This window comes from Neolamprologus brichardi, chromosome 14 (assembly GCF_056152115.1).
Source record: "Neolamprologus brichardi isolate AB-2024 chromosome 14, ASM5615211v1, whole genome shotgun sequence".
NCBI classification, from domain to species: domain Eukaryota; kingdom Metazoa; phylum Chordata; class Actinopteri; order Cichliformes; family Cichlidae; genus Neolamprologus; species Neolamprologus brichardi.
Window position 1 is genome coordinate 36,038,076 of NC_142117.1, and position 21,266 is coordinate 36,059,341.

General features: G+C 43.3%; 1 protein-coding gene across 6 annotated transcripts in view; it reads left to right on the plus strand.

Moving 5' to 3' along the window:
- Window positions 1-21,266, plus strand: part of pak1 (p21 protein (Cdc42/Rac)-activated kinase 1) — a 74,736-nt gene that overhangs the window by 17,130 nt on the left and 36,340 nt on the right. The gene's annotated exons all lie outside the window — the stretch shown is intronic.

Consider the following 21,266-nt stretch of genomic DNA (forward strand, 5'->3'; position numbering starts at 1 on the left):
CTAAATGACTCGGGTAAAGTTTGTAGCATGCGTGCTTGTTGTTTTTGTCTGCTTTCACTTGTCTTTGCACTAGGATGATGTCGGAGTAAATGTGCAGTCATATTCGTAGTGTTCCCACTAGTGCTGTCAGCGTTAATCTGAAATGACGTTAACGCCACACCACGGCAAATCTCCGTTAACGAGCTACCGCGGATCGCCCCGTGCGTGGGGCTGGACGGCCAACACGTTAACGAGCTAACTGCGCTAACACACTAGTTCCCACCAATGTAATTGAGCATTGCGTGGCACATCCAACATACTGTTTTACTTTTGTCCATGACACGCTTACCTTCAGGGTCATACTTCACACGAAAACCAAAATAGTTCCAAGCGCCACATCTGAATGAGGGTGGGGGAGGTTCAATTTGCCATGTTGCAGCGAGAGCTTAACTTCTGTCTCGCTAGCTTGCCCTGCGCTCAGTGAATCTGCGTTCTACTACTCCGCCTAGGCTGCACTGTCGAGCGCAGATCCACTGAGCGCTCAACACAGACAGCATCGTCAGAAGAAAAGTTGATAAAATAAATTAAAAATGTTGTATTGTTCGATACATATGCGTACCGAACCGAAAGCACTGTATGGAACGGTTCAATATCGATACGAGTATCGTTGCATCCCTAGGATTTACGCACTCGAGGAAGCATATTTGACTGTAGGTCTCATATCATCCTGTTCTTGGCTCAGATGTATTTTGTCCTTTTCCTCCAGCAGTGATGTGGCTGCAGTTTTCGCTTCTAAAGCATCACTCTGTTTTAGCAGCTTTCTCTCCTCTTGTGTCCAATCTTTGTTCTGTAAATTACTACAGCGTTCATATTTTAGACACAAGCAGCTCATTTTACTGTTGTCACCTTGGGCCACGGATATATTCTCAGAGACGTTTCTTCCTGTTAAAAGGGAGTTTTTACTTCCCACTGTCACCAAGTGTTTGCACACAGAGGCTGTTTGATTGTTGTGGTTTTCTCTGTGTCGTTGTAGGCTCTTATAAAGAACTTTGAGGTGATTGCTGTTGTGATTTGGCCGTGTAAATGCTTTGTTTTTTCAAGGCAGAGATTGAAACAGATTTTTTTCAGTCTTAACATCAGGTTTTTTTCCATGTTTCAGCACCAATTAGAATTACTGCCGACATTCCTGTTTTCCCCGGGTGGTATCCTGGTTTGCTGTTTTTCCTGATAACGTGTGTGACCCTTAAACTTTATTATGAATCACTAGAGTAGAAGCATCTGTAAGTTTTGTATGCTTTTCCATTAACCAGGCTGCCAGATTGTCTGTGAAACACAGTCTGCGCACACGGTCCACACCCTAAACACAATTCCTACTGACGGAGCAAACAGAGAACACACAACCAGACTCGGAGTGTGTGCAGCTAATCTCTGTGCACACACACACACTTGTGTCGGATGCTGAATGAATTACCTGCTGTCATAGCTTTTGTTTCACCACTTCATCTCACTGTGAAGATGCAGTAAAGAGCGAGAATGTGAAATTTAAGCAAGCAGGTGGAGGCATAGATGCGACTCTTTGGATAATTCGGGATACACGGATACAGCGCTTAGTGCACGGATCTGTGTGCAAGAGGTTATCAGTGGCAGTGAATGGAGCCTAACCCTGGCATGAAAAAGTGTTAACAGGAGCAGAAGCCGTTTCTTGGATCCAGCTTTTCCCTGCAGCTTCTCAGGATCCATACGCTTCTCCAGATCGAGTGAGTTTGCACGTGACACAGCAGCAGTGGCTCCGTCAATTATTCGATCAATTATTCCTGAAGCTGAGAGAGAGAATCAGTCGGGTGTTAATAGAAAGTCACAGTCTGCTTTCCACAGCTGAGACAGGTGAGCTGTCGCATGTTAAATCATTAGTTCCAAACAGCCGTCAGAGGTTTTTACTCTGAGTCAGGTCGATTTATTTAATCTATCTGCTCCCTCCGCTCCACCCGAGCCCCACTCCATCTGATATGTCAGAGTTAACACCGCCGTGTCTTCTGTTCCCTGAGTGGATGCAGTTCTGCATCTTTAGCCAGCGCTACCTGTTTGCATACCTTTAGGGTCACATGTTTGAAGCCTGCCTGTGTATACTAGTGAGACGGCAGCAGCTTAGAGAGAGCGAGTGAGAGCACGCCAGGGGCCGTCCAGGTCGGGTGTCGGTCCACCTCTGCAGCACTTCTGGCTAAATTCAAACATAAAGCCGGACATTATCATTTGAAACAGAAACTGTTTCCGTAGTAACTCCCATTCTGGTGCAGGTTAGCCTGCAGGCACGATGTTCATGAGGTCGATGTCACAAAGAAGATGTTTGAGCAGTGCATCAGTGTTTGCAGTTGTGGTTCACTGAGGGAAACCAGAGGACTTCACATTGTGTGAGTTGGCTGTAACGGGATTCTGCATTTCTGGTCTGACGGCTCCCAGCGTGCCCTGCACCCTTCATTATTTATTGCATTGGCAGGGGCGGAGTTACACAGCTGGTATGTCAGGGATGGAGACAGACCCCCTGCCCCCCATCAGCACACCTGTGTGTGTGCTGTGTTTAGGTGGAGAAAAGGGGGGATGGTAATAGGGTGGGGTTACTGCGCTGATGAGAGCGACTCGGCGGGTTTGCCATGCATTTTTTATGCACTGCATGATTCTGTGTGTGTGCGTGTGCAAGCTCTGTGTGAGTATTTGAACTATAGGCTTACAAAAAAGGGGTGGCTGAAAGGTAACAGAGTAAAATCTTCCTGAATCTGTCCTGATACGAACTGAAGTGCAGGGCTCCTGGGTATTTTAGTGGAACCTGCTGTGTTTTCTCTATTTTCTGTCACATTTGTACTGTTGGAGTGGCAGATGTTCCTGTAAACATGCATTTGGCTGCTCTGTTTGGATCTGTATGACGTCAGTGAGAGCGGACATCCCTAATTTAGTTTTTTATTTTTGAGGGGCAGCTAAACTTAAAGGGGGAGGAGCTAAAACAACTGAACTAAGCAGCTGCATCAAGGCGCAGAATGAAATGAATGGGGTTTATTTTGAACTGTTGATTATGCAAAGCTAGTCTTGTAGAGTCCTGCTTTGGGCTGAGTGATGCTCATTGCTCTTTGTGAACATATCGCTGACATAATAAGGTCTCAACTTGGTTTGGACACTGACTGAAGGGCTGCAGCCGTACTTTTCCTGGATTGGTCCCTGAGTATGGTGACTCAGTGAAAAAGATTAAATCCGGTCAAAGGGGCACCATCTATGCACAGGTTTCCTTTGAGAGGTTATTTTTCCCGCCATCAAATGCATGCTAAAACAAAGCTAGGTTTGATTCTCCCATGACAAAGGCACTCACTTAGCGTTGGAGTTTAACCCCGTATGCTCCTCTGTGGCCTCCCACTGCTCCTCAGACTGAGGGAGGATTAAATGTACTGAATGAATTTCCTTGCAAGGATCAGTGAAGACCGGCTTAACTTAATTGTTTTGTAATGTGTCAGAATTTGGTCTAAATGTGGTGGCGAGGTGGTGTCCAAAACCCAAACATTAGATTGGTTTACATTTTTTAAAACCAAACAAAGCAGCAAATCAAGAGAAATATGTTTCAAATGTGACCAAAATTGATGTTTGGGGAAAGGACACGTTACATTTCTGGCGGCACTTCATTAATTTCTTGTTTCAGATGAAAAAAATAAGATGAAAACAGGGTGATGGATGGTAGAAGAAGAAAGCCGATAGCAGTGGAAAGATGAAGAGGGCGAAAGCAGTTCATCACACCGTGAGGGAGCAGAGCGTGAACTCTCCGAGTCTTTCCACTGAGAAATGGTTTTGTGTAAATTCTCCCGGTTTTCTGCTCGGATCTCTCTCCTGTTTGATCCTCCCCTCTTTATTTTCCTCTGACCCCCACTTCCCCCTTCCCCCTCTGTAGTGTCTCTCTTACTCCCCCCCCCCCCCCTCCCTGTTTTGTACTCCTTTTTTTGTCTTGCTCCTCGCTTTTCATGCTCTTTGTTGGATCCTTCAGGCTGGACACATTCCTCCCTCAATCTTCTTTTCATCCAGTCCTTTTAGAAATCTTTCTTCACAATGATTTCTTCTGTCTTACACACACACACACACACACACACACACACACACACACACATATGTCAGGTATTCATATCTTGGGGACATCTAATTAACACAATTCGTTCCCTAACCCTTACTAACCCTTAACCATAACCCTGACACTAAAAGCACGTTTTGAGTCTCAAAAATGCCTTCAAACTCGTGGGGACCAGGATTTTGGTCCCCACAAAGATATGAAAACACGCTCACACACACACAGACACACATTCACATGATAAGTAGCTTCAAGCAGAAAACTTTCCAGGCAGATTTAATGCAGCAACGACTGAAGTGAGGAAAAAGAAGACAAGAAAAGCGTGACAAAGAGGGAGAAACTGAGGCTGTCGTCCATGCTTCTGCTATTCTTTTACGTGTGATCCTGTAAAATTACAGTATTAAAGTGAAAATTCAAGTTTTCAGACATACTATAATCTGCAACAACAGTTATAACTAAAAAAATTATTTTAGTGTCCCATATAAATAAAATACACTTTACAGCACGATTCTGTTTGTCCACAGTTTCCTGACACTTTAATAACGTTTTTTGACTTGCGTGAAGTGGAAAGTCAGAGTGAACCTTTACTGGGATTTTTTTGTGTGTGGTGTTGACATGTGTGATGAAGCCGTGTGAAGCAGAGAAAGATGTGAGCTGCGAAGTAAGAGAGCCTGCGAGGGACATAGAGGGAGACGACTCGCTGTGTCATTGAGTTTATTCTGTGAAAAAAAGCAAACAGTACGAGAATGGAGAGAAAACATTTGCTGTCTGTTTATAAATAGGAATGAATACACTCTCCACCCACTGTGAAACACACACACACACACACACACACACACACACACACACACACACACACACACACAGCTTTGTATTGACCAGCAGAAGCTGCCTTCTTTGGACTCTAATCTACTGGACGTCACGACTGATTTATCTCCACTGCAGGGTGTGTGTGTGTGTGTGTGTGTGATGTATCCATCATGTTTATGCCTCGCATCATGTTTTCCAGTGTGTGCAGTCTGTCATGGTACAATAAAAGGTGCAGTGTGTATCTGAGGTATTGACTGAATTTCTAGTGTGTGTGCATTAAGCCTCGTCATTAGAGGATGGACTTTCCACTGAAGGTGCTGCAGTGCACCCTGGGAATGCATCCGACGCTTTACGCCAGCGTTTTGAGGCTGTCTTCACTTCGGCTCTCGGAGCTTCAGCCCGGTCGTTGCCCTCTTCTTCCTCTCTCCTCATTCTGTTGCTGTGTTATTAGTCAGCTGTGTCACTTCACATCTTCTATTTCTTTTCCGCCAACGTGGTGCTGTGCACAGTCAGCCTGCATTTCTACATGAATCAGATTATTACGCAGTGCTGCTAACAGAAGTTGAGGTCATTTCCCTTGGAGGAAAATCACAGCAGGCAGGATCTGTGGGCTGCGTCCACCAATCGTAGTTCAGTTTGTCTCCACTGGTGTCAGTGTGTTTGACTTTGGGCCCAAAGATTTAATGGTAGACTGCTGGTTCCACCCTTTTGACACCAACACCAGTTTTTTATTTTAGTTTTAAGCTTTGAACTGGTTCTACAGTGGGCACCAGCATCACATCAGGGTCCATAGAGTCAAAAAATAGTTTCCCACAGAGTTTGATCGTGTTTGTGGTGATAGCACAGCCTTTTTAAATGAAAACAATACCACTGGTGACAATTATAAATAATACGTTTATGTTGCCGTGGTCGAACTCTTGGCTGACGTGTTTTCTCTGCTGCTCGCCGAGGCAGTCAGAGAGTTCTACCACAGGATGTGCAGCTCACTGCTGAGGCAGATGATTAAACACTCGGGTATGTATTCATCACAAAATGCTTGGCAAATAGTCACAGCTGAAAGAAAGAGATGTAACTGAAGCATGTAACTGATGCGCTGTAACCTAATGCTGAGGTATCTGCACAAGGTTAAATAATTGATATGATGTGAATGAAAGTTTCATTGGGACTGAAACTGACCTGAAAGGCTCTCGCTCTGCTGGAGCTACTCTGATTGCAAAGTTACCTCCTTCACAAATCCGATTTGAGAAGTTCAGACCCAGACAGGTCAGATTTCTCATTAAGCAACTCACCAGCCAGCATCACCGCCGTCATCAGTCAGTCGCATTCACGCACATGTCCTTCTGTCCCGTCGCTTCCCTCGTGTCTTGTAGCTCACAGAGTTTGCTTTAAACGGCCATTCAGTCGCAGCCGGTGAGTCGACACTGACCAGCGACAGCCTCTCTGACTCACACCTCTGCTATGATGTCAGACAGAGTCGGACTTCTGTCGTGCTCCTCATCCTCTTTCTTCTGCTTTGTGTTAACTGTAAACCGATTTTACCTCCACGTTCTTCTGTGACATACTGCTCCATCAGTATTGATTGCTGATAATGCATTCACAGCCAGCGCCAATGAAGACTAAAAAGTGCATTTTTCTCAAATCCATGGCTGCAGACTCCTGTTTCTTAGCTTTATCTTTAAGGCCTCTGACGGTGTGGTAGTTACTTCCTGTTTGTTCCTCCTCCAGCCGCCCACTTTTCCCATAAAACCAAACTGACCTCAGACGGTTGATCCATCAGGCGGTGACTCACAGCTACAGGTATCTGCAGAACGAAGACGGGAACACATATATTTTCCTACAGTTTACACTTTAACAACCGTTTTGGACTCGTGTCAAACTCAAAGCGTGACCATAAAAGATTAAATCTTGATTATTTTAATCTGACTAAATAGTGTAATAGCTGGCAGCTTGGTTTGCTGAGGTCTTTATGTGAAGCCAGTATGTGTATGAAGGCTGTGCAGCAATATTACCAGAATATATTTATATATACAACATATAATCCAGTAAAAATAAATGGTTGATTCAAGATCAGACAGCTGATTGAAACACCTGGTAAAAACACCTTTGTGTGTGTCAAAATCAACAGTTTAAATAAAGTTTGTTTCTCGGCTGTTTCCAGTTAGTGAGGAATAGGAGCGCAGATTTCAGTGATGCTGTTGATGTGACCTGCCTGCAGCTCTAACAGGTACATGAGCTGGAGATTCTTTATTAAACAAACAGTAAACCTCCCAAAAACTTTGAACACTGTCATCAAACCTCCTCTTCTACATGTCGAATGGTATTGATTCATCTACTAATGTCAGTTTTACTGAAGCAGAGCTGCTGCAGAGCTAGAGGAAACACACAGGGGAGAAAGTGGAACCACAGAAACCAAAATCCTCAAGTTCAGTCTCGTTCAGCTTTCCTTCCAGTTTATTTGCATGTGTGGTGTTAAGGTCAGAGAGAGCAGGTCTCCCTCCTGGGGGTCTTAATGTGACCTTGTAATCCATGTCAGTATTGATTATGTAGAGCTGTGTGTGTGTGTGTGCGTGTGTGTGTGTGTGTGTGGCTAACGATTGAGGACATTCAACTAAAGAATAATCCCCAACAACAAGGACTCCAAAGACGCTTTATGTGGCATGCCAAAACACACCCTACAAAATCCAATAAAGACACACACACACACACACACACACACACACACACACACACACGTACATACAGAAACCCTCAGTTTGACTCAGAGTCTTGAGATAACTTTTATTTCAGTGTACAAACACAAGCTCAGACTGTTACTATGTTACTGACTGTTACAGAAAGTTTTTATTCTTTTATACCAATTACTTTCATTTTTGTTAAACTAAAATAGTTGCAGACATATATCAGTGCAGAAAAAACACAAAGTGATGTTTTTTTCTGAGGAGTTAAAAAGTATACTGTATTCAGAAAATCAGAAACTTCTGGCATATCAGAATCTGCAGACTCAGACTTATTATTTTTACTGTTATATCATGAAAATGTTCACCTTTGTTTTCTTTTGGTAGGTCTGCTGTCATTAATTTCCAGGTCCACACAGCCCTTTCCTTAAGTTAAACAAACACTAAAAGTTAAAAAAAGTTAGGGCTGCTCGATTATGGCAAAAATGACAATCACGATTATTTTCACTGAAATTGAGATCTCGATTATTTGACGATATTTATTTAACAATAACAATGTGTTGAATAATGACTTAAAAGATTGTCAAAAAATATAAAATAGTGTGCAAATACTGATAACAGTGCAAATGTTTGCAATATAAAAAATAAATGAAAAATGTAAACATCTATGTTTAGTGAACTTTGCAGTGTTGCTCTGTGGTGCAGCTACGACACTGTAGCAAAGTTTACACACTATGTCTACTTGATCCACGTCTGACTCCGTGAACCCATAATGTTTCCACACCACTGAAGTTTTTTTTTACCTCTCTTTTCCAAATAACTTCTGCTTAGCTTTCCGAGCTTCCCTCAGGTTCTCTTAATCAGCGGTCCCCAACCCCCGGGCCTCGGACCGGTACCGGTCCGTGAGTCGTTTGGTACCGGGCCGCGAGAGTTGAGGCTCAGGTGTGAAATGTATAGTTTTCAGCGTTATTTTGTTATCGTTTTTATCATTTACTCGGTTTTCCTGGGTCTTTTTACGTGTGTTATGAATAAATTTTCTTTTTTTCGGTACCGGTACTAGTTTTATTTTGTTGTATTTATCCGCGACACCTTAAAGGCCGGTCCGTGAAAATATTGTCGGGCATAAACCGGTCTGTGGCGCAAAAAAGGTTGGAGACTGCTGCTCTTGTGTTGTGACACGTGTTCGAAATGCAGAGAGGTGAGCTCGATTTGCCACACGGAGCAGCGCGAGAGTAAAGCACGAGGGAGGGGCTAATAATCGGCTCAGTCATTTTTAATGATCGTTGAAAGCCCAGATCGTAATCGAGATTAAAATTTGATTAATTGAAGTTCATGTTGAGGGTCCCCGATGTGCAGAAAAATGCCGTCATATGGGAGTAAAAACAGACTGAAAATGGACCAAACAGCAGTCAAGAGAACATCTTAGATCATCTATCCACAACACCAGGTTAGTTGTTAATGTGTCGCTGTGTGGTTTGGATTCCTCACTATAAAAACATCATGGTCCTTTGCTTTAGGTCCACACTGAAAGGCTTGAGATTGATTCTCTTCTGCTCTGTTACACCGTGTGATTTTAAAAGCGTAAAGAAGTGCAGCACATGAATCTGAGGCTAGATTTTTGTCTTAGATTAGATCATTTTCCTCCCGACCTTATATGAAACTCAGATTCATCTCAGGAGTCACAGTGAACCATTTAATCTGAACTCAAAGTGACAGGACCGGTGCTCCGTGAAAACCAAGTAAAGCTGAAAACAAAATAAAAACTACAAGAACAGAAACACACGGGAGATGAAACAGACAGTTTGAGTTTTCTTTTTTATGTGTTGAATTAAATCGGATGATTACAGCTGAGTGTAACAGAAACCTTTAAGACATGAATTATAAAATGTTTTTTTTGCAGTGATAAACAAATAAAAACAAGTGGATATTCAGGATGTTATAAATATGTCTCTGTAAAATAACTGTCTACCAGAAAATGTCAGGATCATGAGTTGAATTGTTTTATTTTGAAAGACTTCTCTGATAAAAGTCAGAGTTACGTGACTGAGAAAAAGCAGAGAAGCTGTGACGCTGGTTCGGCCTGACAGTGAGTGCAGGCGAGACCACGATCACGACCCAGTTTGTCCAGTAAAGCCTGAGCTGATCTTTTCTCGTGTCAGTCAACCTCCAAACCTCCAGAGTCTTTGAAGGGCTGGTTGATACTTGTTTAGCAGGTCAATTTCCAGCCAGTCAACTCTCTGAACCTCCTCCTCTTCCTCCCCCTCCTCCTTTCTTCTGAGTCTGATTCTTCCTCAGTTTTTTTTTTTTGGTATTGTAGATTTTTTACGAAGGCTTGATTTTGACTTTAAAGGCTGACAAAGAGTGTGTTTATTTTAAAACACAAGAAAAGCTGCAGCCTCTGCAGTATTTGAGCAATGAGAGTGAGTGTAGCAGTGAGCGGACATGCAGCAGGGACTCTTGGATGTGTGGGCATCGAACGGTCTGTGATTAGTGGACGGCCCGCCTCACCTCCTGAGCAGCACCTCCATCAGTCCCTGAATCACTGAAATATAAACGATCGGAGGCGGGGGAGCGAGGAGAGACCATCTGAATGATCTCAGTGGGTAAAAGACCAAATTGATTATGGATGTTTTTTAAGGCAGCACAGATCCTCCCTCACACACAGACACACACACACACACAACCTGCTCCATACCGCCATCTGTGCAGCCCCGCCTCAGCATATTGCTTCAGGGCCAACTGAGGCCACAGTGTGTGTGTGTGTGCGCAGGGAGAGGAAGGGAGGGTGGGGTTTTGGGATGTAATGCCTTGCTTACAATAACCTGAATAATCTATGTACTCCTCACACACACAGAGTCAGGTGGATGGATAGTTAATCACATCCTGTGTGTGTGGATGTGTGAAGGCAGGCAGCATGGGGGAAGAGTCACTGCTGAAATATTGATATTGTAATGATCCCAAAATCTGCTTTCTCACATGAACTTTTTGCATAATCTGCCCGGGACTGAGCAGCAACTTTAAAAACCGCAGTTCCTCTAACGGCCACTTGAGGCTGGCTCCAAATCGATCAGCTTATTACGTCTTTGCAATAGAAATAAAGACGCCTGCACACTGATGCACAGAACAGCTTCGGCCTCTGTCGATAGTTTCCCCCTTTATATCTGCACGGTGGGAGGATTTTATTGTAAGTCTTCTATTCTGATTTGTTTAAGGGTTACAATGTAACTTTTGGGGCGTGGCTGCTTTGATTGACAGATGTTGCTCTCTGCTAAGCTCCACCCCCACTAACTGGAATCACCGGACCTCTTGACCATTTCGTTTCAGTCATCGACCAAATTATGAGACATGCAGGATATTTGTGACCCACACAGTCCTGCAGACTGGGCGGGGGTCGCTGGAGGTCGTTATGTGTTGCAAAGAGGGTGCTGCGCCCTATTCTGATTGCTTTGTTAGTTAGTAAGGTTTATATTACAGTGCCATATACGTCTTCAGAACTAATTTCCCATGGTGACTGCCAGCAACCTCCAGCAACCACACACCACCTGGTTTGGGAAACATAGTATTATACCCCAGGTGACCATTAATTGGGACCTTAAGGCAGTATTCTCCTGAATGGTAGTTGTCACCACTCAGATAATACCACCACAACAGCGCAGATATAGGAAGACAGGAAGTGAAACCTGGAAGCAAAGGTTTTGCTGAGTGTTTTTTCCTCAAAGCCTCATGTTTTCAAGCTGTTCCAACACGTCCCTCTATATATCTGAGCTGCTCCTGTACTCGTATAGCACCTCACCAGTATTAGCTGGTAACTTCAAGCTAGTCGTTCTCCCTACAGCCAAAGTCTTTTTTTTGGGGGGGGGGAGGGGGTCATTATAAAGAACACAGGTGTAAGGCTTGATTTTCCAGACCTGGGCGCTGTTTTATACAGTCTTTTTGTCCAAATGTGGTAACTTCAGCCTCCCAACAATTAAAGTGGTAGCTGCTCTCTTTGCAGATCTGAGATTAGCACATGTGACACCTGACATTTGTCATTGGGCAAACACCTCTATGTCAGGTAAAGTTTGGAAGGTTCATGGCTGCTGTGCGTGTGTGAAAAGTATTTAAAGTCATTTGAATGAAATATTAAACCCATGTTTTGGGGTTTGATGAGTGTTAAATGTCCCATTAAAAGAGCCCGCTGTGATTTTTCAGTATAACAGCAAAAACACACGATTGAATTAAGGCCCTGCTGCTTCCACTCGTGTAGAACGCTTTGCTCTGTTGTCCCAAATCAGATTTTTCAGATTGGAGTCATGTTCCTTTTATCTGGACGTCTGGAAAAACTAGAGATGGCATGATACCACTTTTTTATGACCGATACCGAGATCATAAATTTGGATATCGGCCGATACCGATATGAATCCGATATAGTGTTTTTTTTAATCAATAAAACTTTTTTTAACATCTTTCTGCATTTTGTATAAGTTTATACTCAAGTTAAAAAAAAAACACTAAAGCTACTCTGTTATACCTGCATGTAAAAAATACACTGCACCCAAAATATTTCATAGTTCAGCAACACTGATCAATCTAATAAACTTGAACCTGCTCCATCCTCCCTATTCTGGTATTTTAAAGAGTACTTAGCAGAAATATTAAGCAACCTAACTAATAGGGTTGCAAACTCCCAGCAAAAAAAAAAAAAGGGAACCACCCCCCACCTCATGATGCTTAATCAACGTAATCAACTTTAATTTGATGCAGTTTAAAAAAATGCACAGAAATAAATTATTTTTCAAGAATAATTAAATAGATTCAACATTGTTCTTCAACAGAATTGCAGACTGCACAGATGGTACCTTCCCAAAGGAAAAAGTAGTATAGCTTACTAGGGTATATTAGACTTAACAGTTACTATATACAGTAATGGACTTCTATACATTTTACATCAGATTAAAACTTTGGGTGTAAGATTCAGATAATTTTTTATTAAAAGCTAGACATTTTAAATGAGAATAAGAAAGAAAAGTATGTCTTTGTGCCCCCTTTTCCCTGTTAATGCCCTATCGGCCCCCCTGGCTAAACTTTGCTAGATCCGCCCCTGCACAGTTACGTCAGCTGTAGAAAAAGCTCCTGGTGTAGAAAGTAATATTAAATAAAATCTAACAACAGCTTATTAAGGTTAAACGTGCTGCTGTTGTTCAGCCGCTGGTTTCCTCTTTCTGGCGCGAAGTGGGCGATAAACAAACAAGAGAGACGACTCGCGACAGAAAAGCCGATCAGCTGATCATTGATCAGTTTCATGATTGAAGTAGCAGCAGGAGAGAGAGAGAGGCAGTCGCTCCATATATCGGTTGTTAAGCTTAACATGGAAATGCTCTACAAACATTCAGAGATGAACTTACACACTTGCTTCACTTCTCTCTGGGATCACTTTCTTGGAGATGAAATGCCGGTTTGGTAGCTAGGCTACAAATGCTCAACCAGACAACAAGTCTTGCACGCCACAGCCGCTCTATCACGTGATCCGTACTGCTGCAACATGCTACGGTTATGAGCCGAGTTACACCGTGTAGCAAGTTTTGTGAGGTGCTTTTTTGATATTTAATGGATCGGATGACATTTTTTATTTCTCTCCGATATCCGATCCAGTAATTTAGGTTCAGTATCGGACCGATCGGTCCATCTCTAGTAAAAACCACATGGAAACTTCAGCCACATTCTAGTGGTTTGAAATCCAGCTAAAGTGGATTTTTAGAGATGTGGCTCAGTCCTGGATTCACATTAATCTGCATGTAATGTCACGTACAAAGCAGCACATCCCGACCACAGCCACCCAGCTGTGACTGCTGCGTTAAACGTGGCTGTGTAAACTGACGTACTCCGTCATTTAGGCTTTGCTCTGCTGTTACTTTGCTGTTTAGGGTCTGGAAAAATACGCAGTGGGTTATCATGCAACACCAGCGTCATCAAAGCACCCAGAATATCCAGCCTGACCACAGTCAAATAACTAAACAAGAGCAGACCGATGCTGCATACCTCTGCCAGGCCTGAATAATCCCCCCACACCACTCAGAGAAGTTAGAAACCACAGGAGAGGACCCAAACTCAGCACAGTGTGGGGCAGATTAAAATCCAGATTGTCCAAACTTTAGCTGCAGGCAGTAGTCAGTCAGTGCAGGTGACATCACAGGCGAGCGGCAGGGAAACATCCAGTAAACCGTTTAAAAAGGTCAAACATGAGGTTGACTTGAGCGGGCCACTTCTGTCCTTCCAGCAGCGATACCTGCAGGGCACTCAGCATTTACTCCACTGCATTTAAGGCCAAGCTTTAGTTACTAATTATTTTAGATTCAGCTAGCAGTAATTATGGTAATTAAATGAGCTTTTTTATCGTCACTAAAAATATACAAAGGCCCTGATCTACAAGCCTGGTGTCACAGACATTGCTTGACACAGGCAACTAAATGTACATGCGTTTGGTTTTTTTTTACACATTATGAGGAGTTGCCTGTTTTAGTGAAAAAAGTTCTGTTATCATTCAATCTTTAGTTGAAAACTTGGTTTGAAGTTAAGTTAGTCTGCAGGATATGAATATATGTCATTGCAATGTCCTCTGGAGAGATGGAAAAACGCCTCTGTGCGTGTGTGTGTGTGTGTGTGTGTGTGTGTGTGTGCATGTGTGTGTGTGTGTGTGCGTGTGCGTGTGTGTGTGCGTGTGCGTGTGTGTGTGTGTGTGTGTGTGTGCCCCCTGCCAAGATGCAGTCTGTTATTTGGTCACGCACTCACTTCTTCCTTTCACCCACACTCTTCCCTTCGTTCTCTTTTCTTCCTCTACCTGCATTCTCTTTTTATCTGCTTTCTTCTTCTTCTTTGTCTTTGTATCTCTTATTCCAGCCCACTCAGGCCTGCGGTGCCCTTCGTTCATGCAGAAAACCCCCCCACTATCCCCCCTCCTCTCCCCTCTGTTTTTCTCTTCGTGTTCCCTTTATTTTATATTTGGCCACGTCCTCTTCTTCTAAATTACCATCTGTCCTCTGACGAACACACACAAACACAAACACACTCACACTGATTGCCACCTGACAAAAGCCTTTAAGGTTTCTGCATAAAAAGCCTTGACACGCTCTCTGCTGTTCAGATGTGATTCATAATGTTGAAGTTTTCTGCTTCTTGCTTGGGACTATTTTCAGTAGCATAATAATCCACTTTTGTTGTTTTAATGCATTTCTCTACCATCAGAGCAGAACATGTGGGAGTGAGTCTACTGTGTGTGTGTGAATTAACCTGTCACCCGGTCCAACAGTGTGGCTGATTGATGTATTTTAATATAATGGCGCTGTGTAGCACAGACTAATGGCTTTAATACACACAATGCTTGTTATTGTAATGTGAACAAAAGGAAAAGATGGACTCTTTATATAAAACACAGAGGCAGCTTCTGGGCTGGCAAAGTGAAGTTTCTAATGACCAGCAGGGGGCGACTCCACTGGTTGGTTACCCATAAGGGGGGCTGACGATTTTTCAGAAAAATCAAAGGATTGATTTTAAGTGTGCCGTATTTTCCAAAACACACGGTAATAACAACGGCCTGCTAGCATGCTCTACCAAAAATAGTGCTTTGTTGTGTATCTGACGGACGGAAGCTAAACCAGTTCCACACCACTGAAGTTGCAGCATTTTTACAAACCAATTCTGGTTCATCTGTTTCATTCAACGATCCGCTTTCTCCCTCCTCGTTCTCCGTCGCCGCCATGCTTTTTCCACCATGTGCATGTGAAAACAAAGGCACTGCACATGCACGTTTTGCCCATATTCTACATGGAAGCACCATGTTTAAATCTGGTTTAGGAGGGGCAGCCAATCCTAAAAAGGTTAGCTTAAAGGCAGTAGGAAGTGAGCTAAAACAGTCAGTCAGAGGTTGAGCTGAGGCCCAGTATAAGAAATCAGACAAAAGATATAAGAAGGATTATTTTGCACTGTGAGTCGTGCAAAACTGCTTCTCAGTCCAATAATAAAAACACGAAATAAAAGACGGAAGCTGCTCTAGATAAAGAAGGAACAGAAGCGTCGGGTGTGCTGTGCAAACCAGGGACTCTCCTGAGGTGGAAACTTCAAAGACCGAAATTATAATGGGTGTGGTTCAGACGTTTGTGTGGCTGTGTGTGTGTGAACATGAATACAGACTGTGTGGGGTAGACACTGATACATGCACATGTATCCATGCGTCCATGCATGCTGTCAAACCTGTGAAATATGTTAAAATATACATTTGAAGTCTGGGCCTGGGGGTTCGTCTCATTACCATGACGACATGATTTTGGAGTCAGCTGCAGGCAGACGAGACAGAATTTGATCTCTTTGTGGTGATGTCTCAAACCGGTTCAGACTCTTCACGCTGCTGTTTGTCGGGACTTTTGCAGACGTGTTTTTTCCTTCTTTGTTCTTCATCCAGAAGGCTGCAGTAACGCCTCCATCTGTCCTCTCATCTGTCCCTTTGTCTCTCCCTGTTTAGATTCCTTGTTTATGTCACGCCTCCTCTAATATTTCACACCGAGAGCTTGTCGGGTGTGTGCAGTGTTTAGTGTTTGTTGTAACATCGGGAGCTCCAGGAGCAGCTGGGGGGGCTCCGTGGCCTCCCACTGCCAAGCTCACTGAGCTCTGCTGGGCTACGACTGGGGCGGATCCCCCCTGCTGGGTGTGCAAGTTCAGCTAAATGTTTAACCCATTTCTGCAACATCCTCCGGCATGTAGACGCTAGCATGCACAATTTATTTACATGCAGAAAAAAGCAGAGCTTGTGCATTCTGGTTCCCATGTTCAGGCAAAAACCTGCCTGACATGAAACGAACATTTGATTCCAAATCCTAAAATGGAATTTTTACCTCTGAGGTAACTCTGCTCACACTAGGTGACCTGTAACTCCAAACCCTTCTGAAACCCTCCGTTAAAGCACCACACCACAACCTGATGTGCACTTTTCTAGAGATGTATGTACACAGTGTGTGTGGTGTTGCGTGATTGGAGGCATTTCTGTTTACTTTTTCTTCTGCCTCCATTTTTTCAAATGAAGAGAGAAGAGAGAAAACCACCTGCCTAAAATTGCAGATCAGTATAGGCACAGCATGCACACGTGTAAGTGCTGATAATGGTGTCAGGCACGAGGCTGCTGCACAGATTCAACAAAGTCGGAATTAAATTCAAAGGGCATCCGTGCAGGAAGTGACTATAGAAAGCCAATGACGTGCAGCAACTTTAGGCAACCACAGGCAGAATGACAGTAGATGAGTAAAGCGTTTCTCGGCTATGAGTAAAGGTGATTGAAATGACTACCAATGAGAGCAATGGCTATGATGACATCAAGACTGAGGAGACAACATTCACAGCTTCGGTTCCTACTGCAAAGAAAGAAACAGCAGCTACAAAAATGTAAGAGTAGCTTGTTAAAATCAAGCCACCCTGAACTAAACAGTCCATGAGAAGTCAGAAATTACAAAGACGGATATTAAAAAGATGATGTATGCATCCTCCAGATACGGGGTACACATTTATATGACTGAACATCACAGGCAAGTCGTTCACAAGTGGATACATGTAACCCCTCTTTTAAGTGGGTTATCTGCTGTTCAGAAGGTTGTTGGTTTGATCCTCAGCTCCTCAGATTAATCGCGCCAACAAACATGTAAATTTTAATGCTTGCATCAACTTTTGAAAGGTTGTTTCAGATATCTGCTGCACGAGGTGGGGGGGGGCATGATCTCACGGCGAGGGACACTGAAGGCGTGGGGGCGGCGTGGATGGTAGCTTCTCATTAAGTACAGGGCAGTGCCAGCGAGGAGCGAATGCTTTTGGTGATCCATGATTTCACATCTACTGCTTGTGTCACTCAGAAACTCTTGAGGTGAAAAACCCACATCATGGTTACCATGGCAGCCAGGGGCGACTGGTTCCTGGCTGTTAGCAACAAATTGATCCTTAAACCTCTGCTTTTGCCTTAAGTGGCCCCCTTTTTTTCACATTTCTTTTCTGACCTCTAGCAACACAAAAAGCCTTTTTCTGATCGTCCCGGACATCGTGATGTTTTCTTTTACTCGTTTCCCATTTTTCTGCCACCACAGTATGCACGCAGTAATGAAACTGTGACATCCACCCAAAATTGGTCTGTGAGAGGAAATAAAACACAAGAAAACACTCAGCTCACAGGATGCATCATAAAAACTTTACTACAGGGCGGCGCAATAATTTAGTAATGCAGCCATTCAGTTCCCGTTTCTCATAAATCTTTACCGACAGTGACGATAAAAAAGATACAAGGAGGGGGGCAAAGTGAAACCTCGGTGATGTGCAGGAAAGAGTGAGAGGGGAGTTATCTGTGTGCGTGGTGATACGGCACTTCCAGGAAGCACTGACACTTAATGGCAGCTGTCTCTTGAGGTGTTTGTGGGTATATCTCCATAATGTAAGCTTCCCTGTGTGGACACACACGTATTCATCATCTGTTTGTGTTTGTGTGTGTTAGATGACATGATTGACTGCAAATTCCCAGAAAAATATTCAGCCGCTGTTTATTTCCTTTATAATTGCTGATCAGATCGAGTCGATGAGGTAGACTGTCACTGTTTCTGGTTAGCTGCTGGCAGACTTTACTCAGCTTCAATCTGGGAGTTTAAGAGAAACATGAGGTTTTTATGCTGTTAAATATTAACGTCGTCTATTGTAAGTTTACCTACGGATGGAACTGCTGATGTTAGTTGTGCTGAAACAAAATAATAATAAACACCGGGGGTCTTTACGATGCTTCACCACGTTTGTTGTGCTGCTGTTCATGTGTTCGGCTGCTAGTGGGGGGAGGGGCTGTTGGAGGATGAGTGTTAAATGAGCATCAAACCTGACGGTGATTTTAATCCGAGTATCACCTTTTTTAACAACCCTACTCGTAGAGCAGGGCGATATGACCAAAAATATTTATCACGATATACATTTGAAAATTTGCAATAACAATATAACTGACGATATAATTGACACTAGACAAAATACTTTACTACAACTCCACAACTTTATTAGTGCAAAAAACAAACCATCAATGTATTTTCACGTAAACAAGCAGCTGTTTTTTATGTGCATTAAAGTTATATAAAAATTTAACAGTGAAAATGCAAATTCCTTGCTGACAGTTTAACCAAAAGGCATTTCCAGTGGAAATTGGCCGACATATCCTCAGCATAACCATGTATAATATCCACAAAACTTAAAAAGAGGTTATACACACAATACGGTAATATTATGTTGAAGCACAGTACGTATCACTCCGCGAGGCTCCTGCCTACGATAGCCGTAATGCTCCGACAATCCATCGAGCGGTGAGGCTTCGTAGCTTAGCAAAGTCGTACTGAAACATTTGACAGATTTTCGAGCGCCGTGTACATAAAATCATTTCGAGGTCAGTAAACACAACCAGAATTCATACATAAGGCACACGGGATTATAAGGGGCTCTGTTGACTTTCAGAAAAATCAAAGGATTGATTTTAAGTGTGCCGTATTTTCCAAAAAACACGGTAATAACGACGGCCCGCATGCTCTACCAAAAATAGTGCTTTGTTGTGTATCTGACGGACGAAAGCTAAACCAGTTCCACACCACTGAAGCTGCAGCATTTTTACAAACCAATTCTGGTTCATCCGTTTCATTCAACGATCCGCTTTCGCCCTCCTCATTCTCCGCCATGCTTTTTCCGCCATGTGCGTATGAAAACAAAGGCACTGCGCATGTGCGTTTTACCCATATTCTATCGCGATATTTCATTTTTTTAGTGTTGCCCAACATTATACCGCTATTACCGTGAACGGTATGATATGGCCCAGCCCTAGCTACTCAGTACATATGCTACCTGATAAAAACTTTCCTTTGGATTTTCTGATTTTTGTTTTTAAAGGTACCAGAAGTATTAGTTCATTAGACACATGTTTTAAAGAGATGGTGATGATGATTGAGTGAGGGTCACAGAAGTGATAGCGCTTGCCCCCTGAAGAGGTTTTAACTCATAAACTGTATATAAAAGACTGACATGTCACAGTGACATCATCAATTGTTATGTTTTTCTGCCAAAACGGGAGTGGCACAGTCACCCACAGCAAGAAGGTCGTCGGTTTGAATCCCCTGTCCTGCAGGAGTTTCTCTTCGTGGGTTTGCTCTGGTTTCCTCCCACAGTGTTTTTTCTTTGAGCTTTTTCTACATGTTTCACCTTCACTTCCTCCGACGTGTCCGGGTGCAGGCACTGTGCCTCAAGCCGATCTGTATCGAGGGTATTTTAGATGATTCGATGTCCGATCAGATATCGATTCTCCAGTGTAGTCTTGTTGATGCTGCTCTCAGCTCACACTGCGAACGATTGGCGGTAACAAGCAGCGCGACGAAGAGGAAAAGGAAATGTTTTCACTGAGAAGACAGATAAGAGAGCGAGGAAGTCGTCAGCTGGAGAAATCAATGTGTCGGACATGACAGCTCAGACAGTTTGTGATTCACAGAACAGACACACACTGTAATCATCCTCTGAGTGTGTGTGTGTGTGTGTGTGTGTGTTGTAATTCTTGATATCATAAAAGTCTGAGAGTGATATTTTCTTATCACTCAGACACGGGTGTGGTTGTGTGTGCAGCCCCTCCCCTCAGAGTAAACAAATGCTGTGTGTTGTTTGATTTTGTCGATACTCATTTTATTTGTTTTGAAAGTCTTGTTTTTAGATTTTTTTTAAAGATATAATAAGAAAGATGGAGTTCGTTCATCTAACGTACACTTGTTCTCCACGCAGAGATCCAGGATTAAACTGCGTCTTTCCTGTAATAAACTCTGGGTTGACTCATTCAGTTGATAATCACGTCGCTGATCTGCTTCACTGAGCTCTGGAAACAGAATTAGAGTGAACGAGCTCGGAGATGAGTGCGTACTTTTTGCAGTTTAGTTGTGTTAAAAAATGCTGGGACAGAAATGGTCACAGTCAAATAGTCCCTCCAATCCTCCGTCATCTCGACCCAGAAAGCAGCCGTCACCCCCGCCCAGCTGTTCTGACCTGGGAGGCTTCAACCACCTGTTTCAGAATAAGGCGTCAGGATTTCCTGTTCTTCAAAGATCCTCTCCTGGTGAGAGTGATCACGACAGGGCAGATCCAGACTTGTCTGTAGTTTGGGAGCTGTGGTGTGTCACCTCGCTGGGAAGACTCGACATTAAACTGAGTTTTTGTCCCGCAGGGAAAAGTTGGAGTCTGGAAAACCCTCTGAAACCTTGCTCACTCATCCTGTGGTTATTTTTAGAAGATCAATTAGTGTGTGTTTGTGTGTTTGTGTGTGTGTGTGTGTGTCCTGCAGACAGTGTGTGGCTTTGTTTGGTAACAGGTCTGTGCTGAAACTGACAGCACAGTCCGAGATATGAGACGTCTGCTTGTGTGTCTGGGTTTGTGTTTCACAGAAAGACCAACAACAAAGACATCACCACACACACACACACACACAGCGATTGTTTGTGTGTGTGGCGGCTGTAAACACACACACTCTTGTGTTTGTGTGTGATAATGCCCGTGTGTGTGTCACCCAGCAGACACAATAAAGAGTTGTGTGTTTGAAGTTTTCCTGTCGCCTTTCTAAAACATGTGTGTGAGTATCTGTGGGAGTGTGTGTGTTTACTGTATGTCCCACTTCCTCATGTGACTCACCTTGTGACATCACACAATGA